The 13339-nt window shown below is 40.1% G+C and overlaps 1 protein-coding gene and 1 non-coding gene across 2 annotated transcripts in view; both read right to left on the bottom strand.

Annotated features, from left to right (window-relative positions):
* Window positions 1–13339, bottom strand: part of Jazf1 (JAZF zinc finger 1) — a 348619-nt gene that overhangs the window by 284852 nt on the left and 50428 nt on the right. The window lies entirely within an intron of this gene.
* On the bottom strand, window positions 294–401 carry LOC147829213 (U6 spliceosomal RNA). Its single transcript, XR_015449421.1, has one exon. It is a non-coding gene; the product is annotated as a U6 spliceosomal RNA (small nuclear RNA).

Here is a 13339-nt window from a genome sequence, read left to right as displayed (position 1 = left end):
GACACAAACTGCCATTCAAAACTGTACAAATTGAGGTCCCTAAATTATTTTTCACAATTAATTTGTTTAAAAGGGAAGCAATATAACACAATTAAAAGTCTGGCAAAATTCTCACTAATGACAGAATGCTGGTTTACTCAAGTTCATTTTATATGATCACCAGTGTGATCATAATTCCAAAGAATTATGACAAAGAAAGAAAGGAGGGGGAAAACAGGAAATTGAATCTGAAAATGATTCATCTCAGCTGGAAAAGCCAAAAAAATATTTTTTCCTGAGTTTTTCATAAAGATAAAAATAAAGAACACTTCATGAATTTGTGTGTCTTTTCTTACACAGGGGCCATGCCAATCTTTCTGCATAGTTTCGATTTTAATGTGAAGCAAACACAAATAATTATTTTTCCCACAAAGATCTGACATTCCCAATTTCTTCTATTCAAAAAAATTGATGAACTGAAGTGTTTAAAGTAAAAATGTGAAAACTATAGTATTTTATATCAAATGCCCTTGCATTCTCTATCTTAGCATCTTTCAAGTTTTATTTGATATGTATTGTACACATTATCCAGTCATTTGAAGTTGTGAAATTAGTTATTGTAGATCAGTTTCTAAGAGAGATTCATACACACAACAGAGAGAGGGAAGGGAGAGGGAGAGGGAGAGGGAGACAGGCAGGCAGGCAGGCAGGCAGAGACAGAGAGATAGAGTGAGAGAGAAACAAAGACAAAGACATTGAGGAGACTGAAGAAGAGAGACTGAGGGAGACAGAGATTGAGGGAGAGAGGGAGGGAAGAGAGGGAGAGAGAAACTGAGATTGAGGGTGAAAGATTGAGGGACAAAGGGAGGGAGAGACAGACAGAGACAGAGACAGAAATGAATAGCATTATCCTTCAAAAACAGCAAAGGGATCAGTTCCCACAGGAGATGCTGAGGGATTAGACACACACTAGAAACATTCCAGTAGGGATACTAGTGGCAGATAAACATCAATGAAACAAAGTGACCCCATAGAAGAAGTAAATAAAGCATGGCAAAGTGGGCAGGGAGAATGCCCTGGAGTAGAGGCTACCAAGACATGAACAGGGCATAGCTCTCAAGATCTCTGTGATGTTTCTTAAAGAAAGAGTTAAAGTTGAAGACAAGAGCCCTGTGGACCAAGAGACCACCAAGAGACCACCCTATCTTTCTACCCACTCCCACCTCCCAAAGAAGCTGCCTCTTCCCAAGGCTGCCTGCAGAAAACTGCTCAGAAACCTATTCTCCAGCCCTGAGATGACTCTCCTGAATTTCCATCTTTTTTTCAGCTTGCAAGTGCTTAATGGAGGTAGTTTGTCTTTGTATCATGGACATTTTTTTTTTGGTACCGGGGCTTGAACTCAGGTCCTTGTGCTTGCGCAGCAGGCAGCGAAACCACTGAGCTAAATCCCCGGCCCTTATCATGGATATTATTATGGCTGGGTCTAGATGTCCCCTCAAAGCCTCATGCAGTCACAGGTGGTCTTTTTTCAGAGATGGCTGGATCTAGAGTGATGCTGGGGTTAAGGGTGTGTGATTACTAAATCAGTCCACTGATTGGTTTGGTATTACCTTAATCCTGGTAGTCTAGATACAATATAAAAGGAACAGAAAGATGCTGTTAAGATCCCTTATTCACTTGCTTTGCTACCTTCTGCCCACCATGAACTGTTTCTCATCTGCAATGCCTGTCTGCCATGCCACCCTGCTGTGGAGCCAGCCAATTATGGCCTGAAACTTCTACAAACTCTGAGCTAAATAAACCCTTCCTCCCTTAACTTGTGGGTGTTGGGTATTTTGTTCCAGTAACAAGAAAAGTAACTAAAACACATATGGATCTAAAACTAAGTACTAATGCCTATTTTCCCTCATCTCTAACAAAACCCTACCTTGCTCTCACTGTCCATGCCAATAGTATTTTCCAACTTGCCTGGACTCCATAACACCTTAGACTTTGGGCATTTTTGACTTGATCCTACCCTGACATAGTAAGGTAACCACTCACCAAGTCTTTGTGTGACACCCACCCAACCCTCCCTTATTTTCTGTTTCCAGTACCACTTATCTATTTCAGACGTCCCTTCTGAACTATTTCATAATCTCTCATCTGTTTCCTTGCTTCTCATTCCTCCTTTTACAATTTTTTGTACATATACCTGCCATGTGCCTTTCAGAAATGGTCAAAAACCTCTGACAGCTTCCCCAATATTTAGCTTCCCCAATAACAGCCTGAAATTATGCCATTAATCATTTCATTTATTCAAAACATATTTCTTGAGTACCCAGTATGAACCAGACACTTTTTTAGACATTTGGGACATATTAATAAAGAGACAATGTTTAATCTTATCTCTTAACCTGATTTTTTTCTGTCTCTCATAACACTAGCCCCTGACACAATTTTGAGCATTATCTCTATACACATTATGTCTATATATCTACATACACATTATCTCTATTCCAGTATCAGTAATTATAATGTGGTGTATTTGTATTTTCAACAATGCCTAAGAAGGCCCTATTATATGCTGGATCCAGTAGCAAGTGAGCAAGACAGATGTCGTCTTTTCTTTCCATCCACCTCTGATGCCTTTTCCTTTCCTTACATGTGACAATGTTTTCATACCTCCCCTTATGCTCACTGAAATGGAAATTAGTACTCAATAACATTCCCTGAATCTCATAAGGCAAAGTGCCAATTCACCCTTTGATTGAGTTGAGAAAAAATCAAGTTTAACAGGGGCATAGTTGTGCAAATGTGGCCAAAGATGATAAGAATGTGTCATATTTGTATGATCCTCTGTAGGGCCCAGAACTTAACTGAGCAAAGTTTGTGAACCCCTATTCACCAGGTTAGATACCCTGCAGGTGTTATTTTAGGCACCCCTTCCATTCTTCTCAAGTAAATCTGGACCCTTAACTTAAAATCTTGTTGATGGTGTGCTCTTTGGTATAGGTGAGTCCTACAAACTCGGAGGCTGTCAAAAATCCTTTTTCAAGTTACCTTCAGACCTACAGGATGGATTGGTGCCAAAATTCACATGTAAAGAAAAGTTTTCAAGATCAAGAATATTCTTCTCATTTATGAAAACTTTTGAAATACGGAGGCTTTCTACCTAATAGCAGTCAGCAAGTGGCACTATTTCTGTTCAATTCTTAAGTGAATTGTTAGAAGCAGGAGGAAACAAAAGCATTCTAAGCTCCAATTTTAAATTCTCTATCTAACTATAGATTTGTTAAGGAAAGAAACAAAGCATGCCTGAGCCCAAACCAAATGACATGTGAACACTTCCATCAGGCATACAGCTGCCAGAGTGGTCCCTAATGTGCTCCTAACATCCAGTTCCAGCTTTTCCACCCCCTCCTCCCCTACAGACAGGACATCTTCCACCCAGTCTGGACAGCCCATCATGTCTGGAACATGCTCTGAAGACAGCTCTGTGATTATCGCAACTCTGCTACTAGAACTCGGCCACCGTGACCTGGGTCAGCCTGACAGTAACTGCTGACCCAGACCCAGGACTAGAGCACTTTTGGGTCTCTCCTGCTGCAAGTTCACATTGGTTCAGGCAACTAGACTAAAGCTGGCCAGTGGGCAGGATTTAAGGAGACCTCTTCAGATGTGCAAAGGAGGAAGAAACAGAGGCTTGGTGGAGACACTGGTGCAGTCTGCCTTCAACATACATCAAATCCAAACAGATGAAACACAAACATGTCACTGCCCCTAAGAGTAGGCCAATCCTAGAGCATCAACCAACACCACTGTCCAAGGCCCATGAGCATTCATTTGCTCATTCACCCATGCTCTCACATAAGTGTAGCTAGGTATATCTCAATAGAGCAAATAGCTAGAAGTCAATGAAGTATGAATTTCCATTAACCAGAATGATGGGTTTGTTCATATGACATTTCAACCATAATGAACTTATTATTTCCTGAACACATCAAGTTATTGATATTATCTGTTTAAAAATCTCTCCTTTCTGGGTTGGGGATCTAGCTCAGTGGTGCTGCCACCTACCTCACAAATGCAAGGTCCCAAGTTCGAGCCCAGGTACCAAACAAACAAACAAACAAATAAATAAATACAAACCTCTTCTTTCTTTTCCAGAAGGTATCAGTTACATTCATCTTTAAGGATTTCCCTGGGAAACCTGTTCCAATTGCTCCAGCCTTTCCAGAAGACTTTCCAGCTGCATTTCTGTTAATGGTTTATATCTAGATGTTCCCCAAGAGCCTCAGGTGCTCGTAGGCAGGGCTTTTGGAAGAAGACTGGGCCATGGGACTCTATACCTGACTTGCTGTAGGAGGTGGGGCCTGGTTGGAAGACACAAGTCTCTGGTAGTACATTTTCCTTCTGGGCTGCTGCCTTCCTCCTGGACACCATGATATAAGCAGCTTTCCTCTATGCAGACCCTTCCACCATGCTGTTTCTTCCTGAAGCCAATTGACTATGCAAGGACTAAAACTTCTAAAATGTGAGCCAAATAAACCTATCCTCCTTTAAGTTCTAAGTGTCAGGTATCTTGTCCTCGCAATGAGGAAAGTGAGTGACTAAGACAATCTCCCTCCACGCTTACCATTACTCACTCCTAAACTGTCCTTTTTTCAGCCTTCCTCGTTAATCTCCATTCTGTCTCAGGATCTTTGCAAATGCATTCAACTCTTATAAAATGTTCCTGCCCATATTCCAACTCATGATCATCCTAGAACTGCAGCTCTAACTGCTCACTTGTTCACAGAAGTTAAGTCTCATATCCCTCTAAATCTCAATTCAACTCTCTCTGGTCCTCACTACTACTCACTCTCAGAGCATCACACGCCTCTCCTTCCCTGCACTTAGCATACTGGTAGAAGAATATTATTTGATCAAAGTGCATTTTCTCATTGATTTTAAATTTTCCAAAGTGACTAGCAAAGTGACGTGGATTATAACAATTACTCTACAAGATTTAACTGTATGAATGAATGACCTTTTATTTACATTATTTTATTTCATTATATTCCAGTTACCCATTTGTGTACTGGCCTCAAAGTCTGGCCCCTGCCAGCCACATCAGAGCCAAACAGTTTTCCACAATTGATTTTAAAAGGGAAAGGGGCATTTATTTCTATTGCTTATATCTTGTATATCCATATGTAGACATGACAGAGGGTAAAAACAAAGATTTTACGATCCTACGATCGATGACCCTCATACATTACTAAGGTCCTGAAAAAATGGCCTTAGAATATGTCCAGAAAGGTTGAAATAATAATAAAAAATTGGTGGAGGTATAGCAGTCTTAAGTGTTTCTGATCAACTCTGACCTAACTAGAAAAGTCAAAACAGAAGAACCCCATTTTGCCTCCTTTCCAGTTGATGTTTTGGCTGTCTTGACCACTAAGTAAGAGCCAATCTGAGTGAATGGGAGTCAGCAATGTGCCAAGTGCCTGTTACAGGCTGACTGTGTCCTCCCAAAACTCTGTGCTGAAGTCCTGACCTCAATACCTCAGAACATGACTCCATTTGGGGAGAGAGCCTTTAATGAGGCAACTGGATATAAAATGAGGCTGTTGAGGTAGTAGGCCCTGCCTCAGTATGATCTATTCCAAGAGTAGATCAGGACCCAGGAAGACACCAGGGACATGCATGCACAGTCGACAGACCTTGTGAGGACACAGCAAGAATGCGGCCACTGCAAGTCAAGGGGAGAGGCCTCTGAGGAAAGCAACCCTGCCAGCACCTTGATCTTGAATATCTTTTTTTTTCTTCTGTAAGAAAATCAATTTCAATGGTTTAAGCCAACCAGTCTGAGATACTGTATTAGGGCAGCACTAGCCAACTCATACAGTACCCAAGACATTTGTGAGGGAGAGAGAAGAAACCCCGAACACTTTATAATCCCAGAGCTCATCTATTCCCAACACTGTCCTTTCCTCTTTGACAAATAAGGACACGGAGACACAGAGCTACAGAGGGGACTGGGTCATAATTTTACTCAAGGGCTATCTGCTTCTAAATTCCATGTCCTGGGCTGGGGATTTGGCTCAGTGGCACTGGATCTACCCCTAAATTCCATGTCCTTTGCACTTTATCTGCAAGGCCAAAGATCAAGGATATGAACTGTACAGTATGAAAGCAGATCCAATTTTCTCTTAGCCCATAGAAAATGGGTGAAATCACCATTTTAGCTAAGTTGAAGAGCCAGATGCATTTGTATGCATCACCCAAATAAAGTGATTGAAATGCTGTGAAACAGATGTGAATAGAAGCTAATTTTGCTTTTTAATGAGCATTTTGACCAGATCAATACTACCAAATATTAAACTGCATAATGCCATGGCTGTTTTTATGCAACTGCCCAGTTGACTGGCTCAAAGATGCACTAGAGTAGCTAAAATGTATTTTCTCTTCAAAATAGCAGAAGTCTATCATGCAAAATAAAGTCATAAAAATTTAATCACACTGCATAAAGGACAGAACCTGGCCTAGTCTATAAACCATAGAAAGGCAGAGAGAAACAAAATGCAGCTGAATGCTTAATCAGCTGTCTGTCACTTTCTGAATAGTGCCTAATATTCTAATTATTAGTCACTACACTGAGAAGAGGCAATTATAGAACAGGGAAGATTGCTTTAATTTTTTTTTTTTTTTGGTTAACTCACAATTTGAAAGGCCCTCACAAAAATATAATTTCAGTCCCTATATGCTATAAAAGAAAAAAATGATTAACAGCTAATATTCAGTTTTCTACTCTAATGCATAAAAACGCTTTGAAGTTGTACTGACAGATATGACTAACAACTGTAATCACAGAAATAAATGAAGTAAAACGATAATTTATCTGCCACAGTTTACTGAGGGTAAAAAAGTTCAACACAAGCAGCTGAATTGTAAAGTTCAGAGAATGCAAAGATAGAACCCAGTTTTTAATGAAATGTGGAGCACTATTAATTGGTTTCCTAGCAACAGCCAGGCTAAAATTACTTAACATGTCTGCTCAATCAGATGCAAATTTGAGTGTTTTCCCTTAAATGTTGATTATAGTTAGTCTTTTCAGATGCAAATCTAATGTGTAAAGTGAATGTAAATGTTGACAATGCTGATACCAAAAAATCTCCTGATTAACATCATCCTGGTGTTCAAAGCCCAAGAGAGGATCTTCCTTGAAAGGACCTCAAGCTGCCTAGTGGCCAGTCTTGCCTGCCACCTTCTTGTCCCACCTCAGCACTGCCCTCACTCCAGGGCAAGCATAAAAGACATCTAGCCAAACAATACTGCTGGGCCTCTCTGACTTCTCAAGCACTGATTTCTCATCAGTGCTAAGGGACAGATAGGACGATGCTTCCCACTTGGAGTTCAATCTGCTAATGCAAGGGCTTGCCAGCCCAAGACCAGAGTTATCTCAGTGTGGTTTTGCTGACAGAACTACAACTTTGAGTGACTCCATTAGAGTGGAGCCCAAGCAGTCAAATTCCCTTCAAGACTGTCAAATAAGGCAGTTTTCCTCAGTTACACTCTAGGAGTAGTATGTTCCATCTTCTATGGTGGTACCAAGAAGGGCTGAGGTCAGAAGGAGACAGCCCATTTATAATCACCATCAGCCAGCAAATCTACTGTGGTAACATCCCACTCCAAGCCAAAGCAGTGTGCTCACCAAACTTTCACTCACTTGTACAACGAATCTTTATTGCAGTTTCTATTTACCAGGCAACAGTGTAGGTGCTGGAGACACAGAGTAAGAAAAAAAAAAATCCCCATTTTACCTCTCGTCCAGGATAAATACATAAACAATCACATTTTAGGCAGTGATAAGAATTAAGAAGAAAAAAGTAGCCTAAGGAAGAGAGGGGATGGTTAAGACTCAGGAGCCCTATTTGATAGATTTAATTCTTTTGTACAGACTTAAATGAAAAGGAGCAAGCCAAGCATTAGAGGGGGTTGGGCGGGGGGGGGGGGGGAGCCTGTACTTCCAGGCAGGAATAAGGCAGCACGGAGGCCACAGAAGCTGAGTATGAAGAATAGGAAGGTAAGGGGGTAATGACAGGAGAAAAGCAACTCCAACTTGTGTTCCTAGCCAGTGGTCCAACAAGACTGCGTCCCTATGCTCCCAGGGACCTGATGGTATTTGAGATACCACTTTCTCTAGGGCTGGGGTCCCCAATCCAGGCCACGCAGCAGGAGGTGAGCTTTTTCTACATTTACAGCTGCTCAGGCTCAGCACTGACTATATTATGGCCTGAGTTCTGCCTCCTCTCAGACCAGTGATGGCATTAGATTTTTTAGGAGCATAAACCCTTTGATGTAGTGCACATGCAAGAGATCTATCTGGGTTGTTTGCTGCTTATCGGAATCTAATCCTAAAATCAATCTCCCCTGCCACTGCCTCCACTCCACCCTCTCTCCCATAGAAAAATTATCTTCCAGGAAACCAGTCCCAGGGCCGGGGGATTTAGCTCAGTGGTGCCACCACCTGCCTCACAAGCACAAGGTCCAGAGTTCAATCCCTGGTACCAAAACAAAACAAAACAAAAAAACAGGAAACCAGTCCCTGATGGTAAAATGGTTGGGGACCGCTGCTCTACAGCCACCTAGATAATACTGCAGGACTACAAGATGGAGTAAAAGCCTGCCATATGAAGTAGAAACAAGGAGAGAGCAAGTGCACTGAACTCGGAAAGTGCTTTCCTTCCCTCTGAGGCCCCTGAAGAGCTTCCAAGCCAATGGGAAAGTGCATTCTCAAAAGGATCTCCCCTAAAGGAAGTAGGATGGCATTTTGGCCAAAGCTTTCCACTAAAGGACGAGGAATCAATGAACAATTTGTTCAAGATACGCAATCAAGACTCTGAGAAATCCCATGCAGTGGTTAGCAGCTCAGGTCATATATTCCAGAAAGTTTGAAAGCTTGCTTTTGCCAATTAACAAAGAGCTGCAAACAAGGCCAGGGATGCCCAGACTAACCTTATGAGTGCTCGGCTAAGGCCAAAGGCACAGACCCTGCTTCCAAGCATGTCACACTAGGCCTATAAGTCAGTCTTAAGTCTTTGAAGGCTTTAAGCATTACTATTAAGTGTAAATACCTTTTAGAGAAAACACACATAGCCGTAAGTATCCAGTGGTGGTGAACTTATGGCACCTGTGCCACAGCTGGCTGTTTGTTAGCACTGAAAGCTGTAAAAGGTTGGCCATCACTGGTATGGCTCACCTCAGGATAAAGTGGGGCTGAGGGCTTAGTTTGGGACACACAGATGAAAGAAAAACTTGTTCAAGTGGGAGGGGACCTAGTCTATTCAGTGGCCTACAACAGACCTGTTTGTGAAAATGGCAAGATTTACAAGGAAAATTGTGGTGCCCAGGTGGTTGACAGAAACATCTCATCAGGTTTACCTTATTTATGTTAACTCTTAAAGAGAAACACTACTGGCACTTAATTTAGCCTTAAAAAAGAAAAAAAAATAGGGCCAGAGTTTGGTTTCATCAAAGCAGAGATAAATGTCCTAAAGAAAAAATGGCCCACCATGTTTTCATCAGAAAGAGGATATGCTCTATTAACAGCTTCTAATCAGACTTCCAGGAGGCCACATCAAATTCCGAGTTAAAAATCAAATGACTGTACATGTGACTCGAGTCCTGAACCCTGGGATGTATCATCTAGGCTAGTGATTCTCAAAGTGTGGTACCTGGTCTGGCCACATCCGCAAACTCAGAACTTGGTGGAAACGCATATCCAAAGGCCATTCACCAGATTTAGTGAAATTAGCAATGGTGAGAAATTCAGCCAGCTGTGTTTTAACAAGCTCTCCAGGTGCTTCTGATGCACACTAAATTTGAAAATTATCATTCTCGGCCAACTCAGAAAGATGATGTGTCTCCAAGTTTATATTTAGCGATAACTTGCTGCAAATTGTTTCAATCAACAGGAAGCCAAGGATAGCTGGACTGTACCTTCTATATGATGGCACATATTCAAAGTAAACACACCAATTGTGTGAATTTCCTGACACAATGATCTTTTCAGAAGAATGCAACTACTCTGAACACAAGATGCTGACTTACTGATTTCTTATGATAACCAATTGTTCCAACTAAGAAATAAAGCTTTTAAAAAAGTTATTCTTTAAGAAACTCAAGACTTGGGCCGGGGATTTAGCTCAGTGGTTCATGCCGCCTGCCTTGCAAGCCCAAGGACTCACGTTTGATCCCCAGTACCAAAAAAAAAGAAAGAAAGAAAGAAAGAAACTCAAGTCTTGGATTGCCTTCTGAGGGAAACTTTGAGAATCACAGTTCTCTAGTGCTAGGCTCTCTTCTTTGACCCTTCTCAACCAACCCTGCTAGGGCTCCATGCTCAAGAGCAGGAAAGAGAGGCTCAGACTCACACAGCAAGACTTTCTTTAAATAACCCCAAAATGCTTACTGAATGGATGACTCCCTCAACTTCTCATATTTCAGAGAGAGTAAGAAAATTATTCAATCTTTTAGTTTTCCTGACAATAAAAGGTAGGTTATACAGATGTATAGTTATTACAAACTTCCAAAATGAAAAAAAAACCTAGAAAATGCTTTAACCATGGTAAGATTACTGTCTTCATTACTTTTCTTGTTGCTGAGACAAAATACCTGACACCCAAAGTTAAAGGAAGAAAGGTTTATTTAGTTCATAGTTTGTAGAGGTTTCAGTCCATTATTGGCTGGCTCCAAGGCAGGGTGGTATGGCAGACAGGCATTGCAGAGGAGAAAGAGTTCATGGTAGGCAGAAGGTAGCAAAGCAAAAGCAAGCAAGGGACAACCACAGCTCTTTTTATCCCTTATGTTTTATTCAGGCTACTTAGGGTGGGTAGCACTCACACCCTTAATGCTAGTGCCCTTTATCCTAGCACTGTACCATGAATCAATTCCAGCAACACACATTCTAGATCCAGCCACCTCCAAAAAAGCCCCACCTCTGATGGCATGAGGCTTTGAGGGGACATCTAGACACATACTATAATAATTACTATACATGAAGAAACCTGTGATCAAAAGGGAGAATCTCAAATTTCATTATGCACAGGAATCACTTGCAATGCCTAGTAAAAATGCACATTTCTGGACACTATCACCAAACATTTTGATTCGCTCAGTGTGAGATGGAAATCCAAGAATCTATGTATTCAATAAGCATGCTCAGGAGATTTTGGTAAGAGATTTGTATTTAAATTACCAACTCAGTCACTTCTTCAGTTTTTAAGGGATTTTAATAAGGTGTAATAAAAGAAGATTTTTTTTTAACTTAATAAGTAAAGCAATACTATAGCAACAAAACTGTAAGTTCCTTTTTCTCTAAATGTATGCTAAAGTAGTTAAGAAAAAGTTTGTATGTGTCTTTCATTAAGATAACTCTTAAGTAACTTTTCATTACAAAAACTACATAAACATTGTAAAAAATTTTTAAAGTAAAAAGAAGTATAAAATAACTATAATTCTGCCATCCAGTGATGACATGATATATTGTAACTTTTCAGATAATATGCTGGCTCTACACACACTCACACACACTTTTTAAAATAGCGGGATCGGAGTATATGCAGTTATTGTGTATGTGTTTTTGCATTTAACTATTTGTCAATGTCTTTACATACTTCCTTGCTTCTTTTTTAAATAAAATGATAGAATGCTTTAAACACTAGCTCTCTTGGTAAAAATATTTTTTTAACTCAAGGAATTAAAATGGTTTTTATATGATCAGTATATAAGTATAAATATTTGTGTCATTTGTATAAGTACACTAAAAATTGTGTTTTTATTAAAGTAATATTGATGCACAGTTTATTAGTAAACTTCTACTAGTTTATTAGCTCATTTTCAGTGAATGCATGCACATTTCTTGAGGTCTGTAGATATAAATGCAACACACTGATACAAGTATTCATATTAATTAAATTTATTACACCATGGTTTTCCTCATTAAATCTAAAGGGAACCAAAATAGTCTATTGGAATGCAACTGAGATTTGTCCCTCTTTCTCCAAAAAAAGATTTTAACATGACCTGAGAGTCTATAAACTAATTCTCTTCAACCAAAAAGTGCCAAAAATTAAATGGATTTCACAGAATGCACTCATGAGAATCTGAGAGTTGAATTCTTGCATCTTTAGAAAAGATGCACAAAGAATATGAGTTTCTGTGACTATTCACATGCACACTCTGCAAGGGCTGGTTTCAGAATGCTTACCAAGGTTTCAACCCTTAGTTGTCATGTGAACACTTAGAAAATCACTTAATTTTTCTAAGATTCAGTTTCCTCATCTGGGAAGGGAGAATACTAAAAAATAAAATTGCAGCTTATTTAACAAGGGCCAAGAACATGAAGTTAACATGGGTTAGAACATGAAGTCCTATGAATTCTCTGCAGCAGTGCTCCAGTGTTCTCAGGAGTCCATCTGGGTTTGTTCTCTCTCTTGTTCTCTTATATTCTCTGTCTCTCTCTTTCTCTCTCTCTCTCTCTCTCTCTCTCTCTCTCTCTCTCTCTCTCTCTCTGTCTCCGGTCTCTCTCTCCTGTTTTTGTCTCTCTGGGGCTCACTCATCATTTCTCAGTCTACTGTCCACCCCAGTACCCTTCAATTTCTTGAACACAAGGGACTGGACAGAATGCCAAATGTATATGTGTTAGCCAAAGAAAAGAGAGATTGATTTAGCCATTCAATATTTGGCCTGGGAACTGCTTAACAATTGAATCTGAAGTGACGAATCTCTCATCGTCATCATGAAAAAGTCAAGTTTTGTATTCTGGAAAGTTCTGGGTGAATGAAAATTCTGAGAGTGATGTGAGGCATGGTCTTAAACTGGCCTAGCATCACCCTAACCCTGTGAGATTTTTAGAAACAAACCCTGAAAGCTTCATGTCAGAGATTTTGATTAAGGCAGGAGTGTTTTGCGGGTTGGTCTGTCTGTGTGCATGCAGTGTTGGGGATCAAGCCCATGGCCTCAGAAATGCTACGCCTGATTAAGTTTTTAACTTGAACTATACAAAGTTTTAAGATGCCCTAACCTATCATTACTCTTGATGTTAAAAACTGTATTAATTCTACTAAGAATGGGAGGAAATCTGCAGTACAAGATGACTGAACCACGTCAGTGATCTATATATTCACAGGGACAAAAAGGTTCTTAAATTGTGTTATCCATCACTTCAACTGAATATAAAGAACCCTCTTCTTATTACCCAAGATTAGGGAAATAAAAGACAACAAATCTCTTTCCAAAACACTTTATTTCATCATAACCATCTCTCCTTATATACGTAAAACCACAACATGCATTAGAAAATTAGAATCTTTTTTAAAATCCTTAAAATTAAACT

Source organism: Heterocephalus glaber, unplaced genomic scaffold (assembly GCF_053883595.1).
Source record: "Heterocephalus glaber isolate CG9 unplaced genomic scaffold, H.glaber_assembly_v1.0 deba00000676, whole genome shotgun sequence".
In the NCBI taxonomy this organism is placed as follows: domain Eukaryota; kingdom Metazoa; phylum Chordata; class Mammalia; order Rodentia; family Bathyergidae; genus Heterocephalus; species Heterocephalus glaber.
The sequence above is the reverse complement of the archived record's forward strand: the minus strand, read 5'-3'. Positions and strand labels throughout refer to the sequence as shown.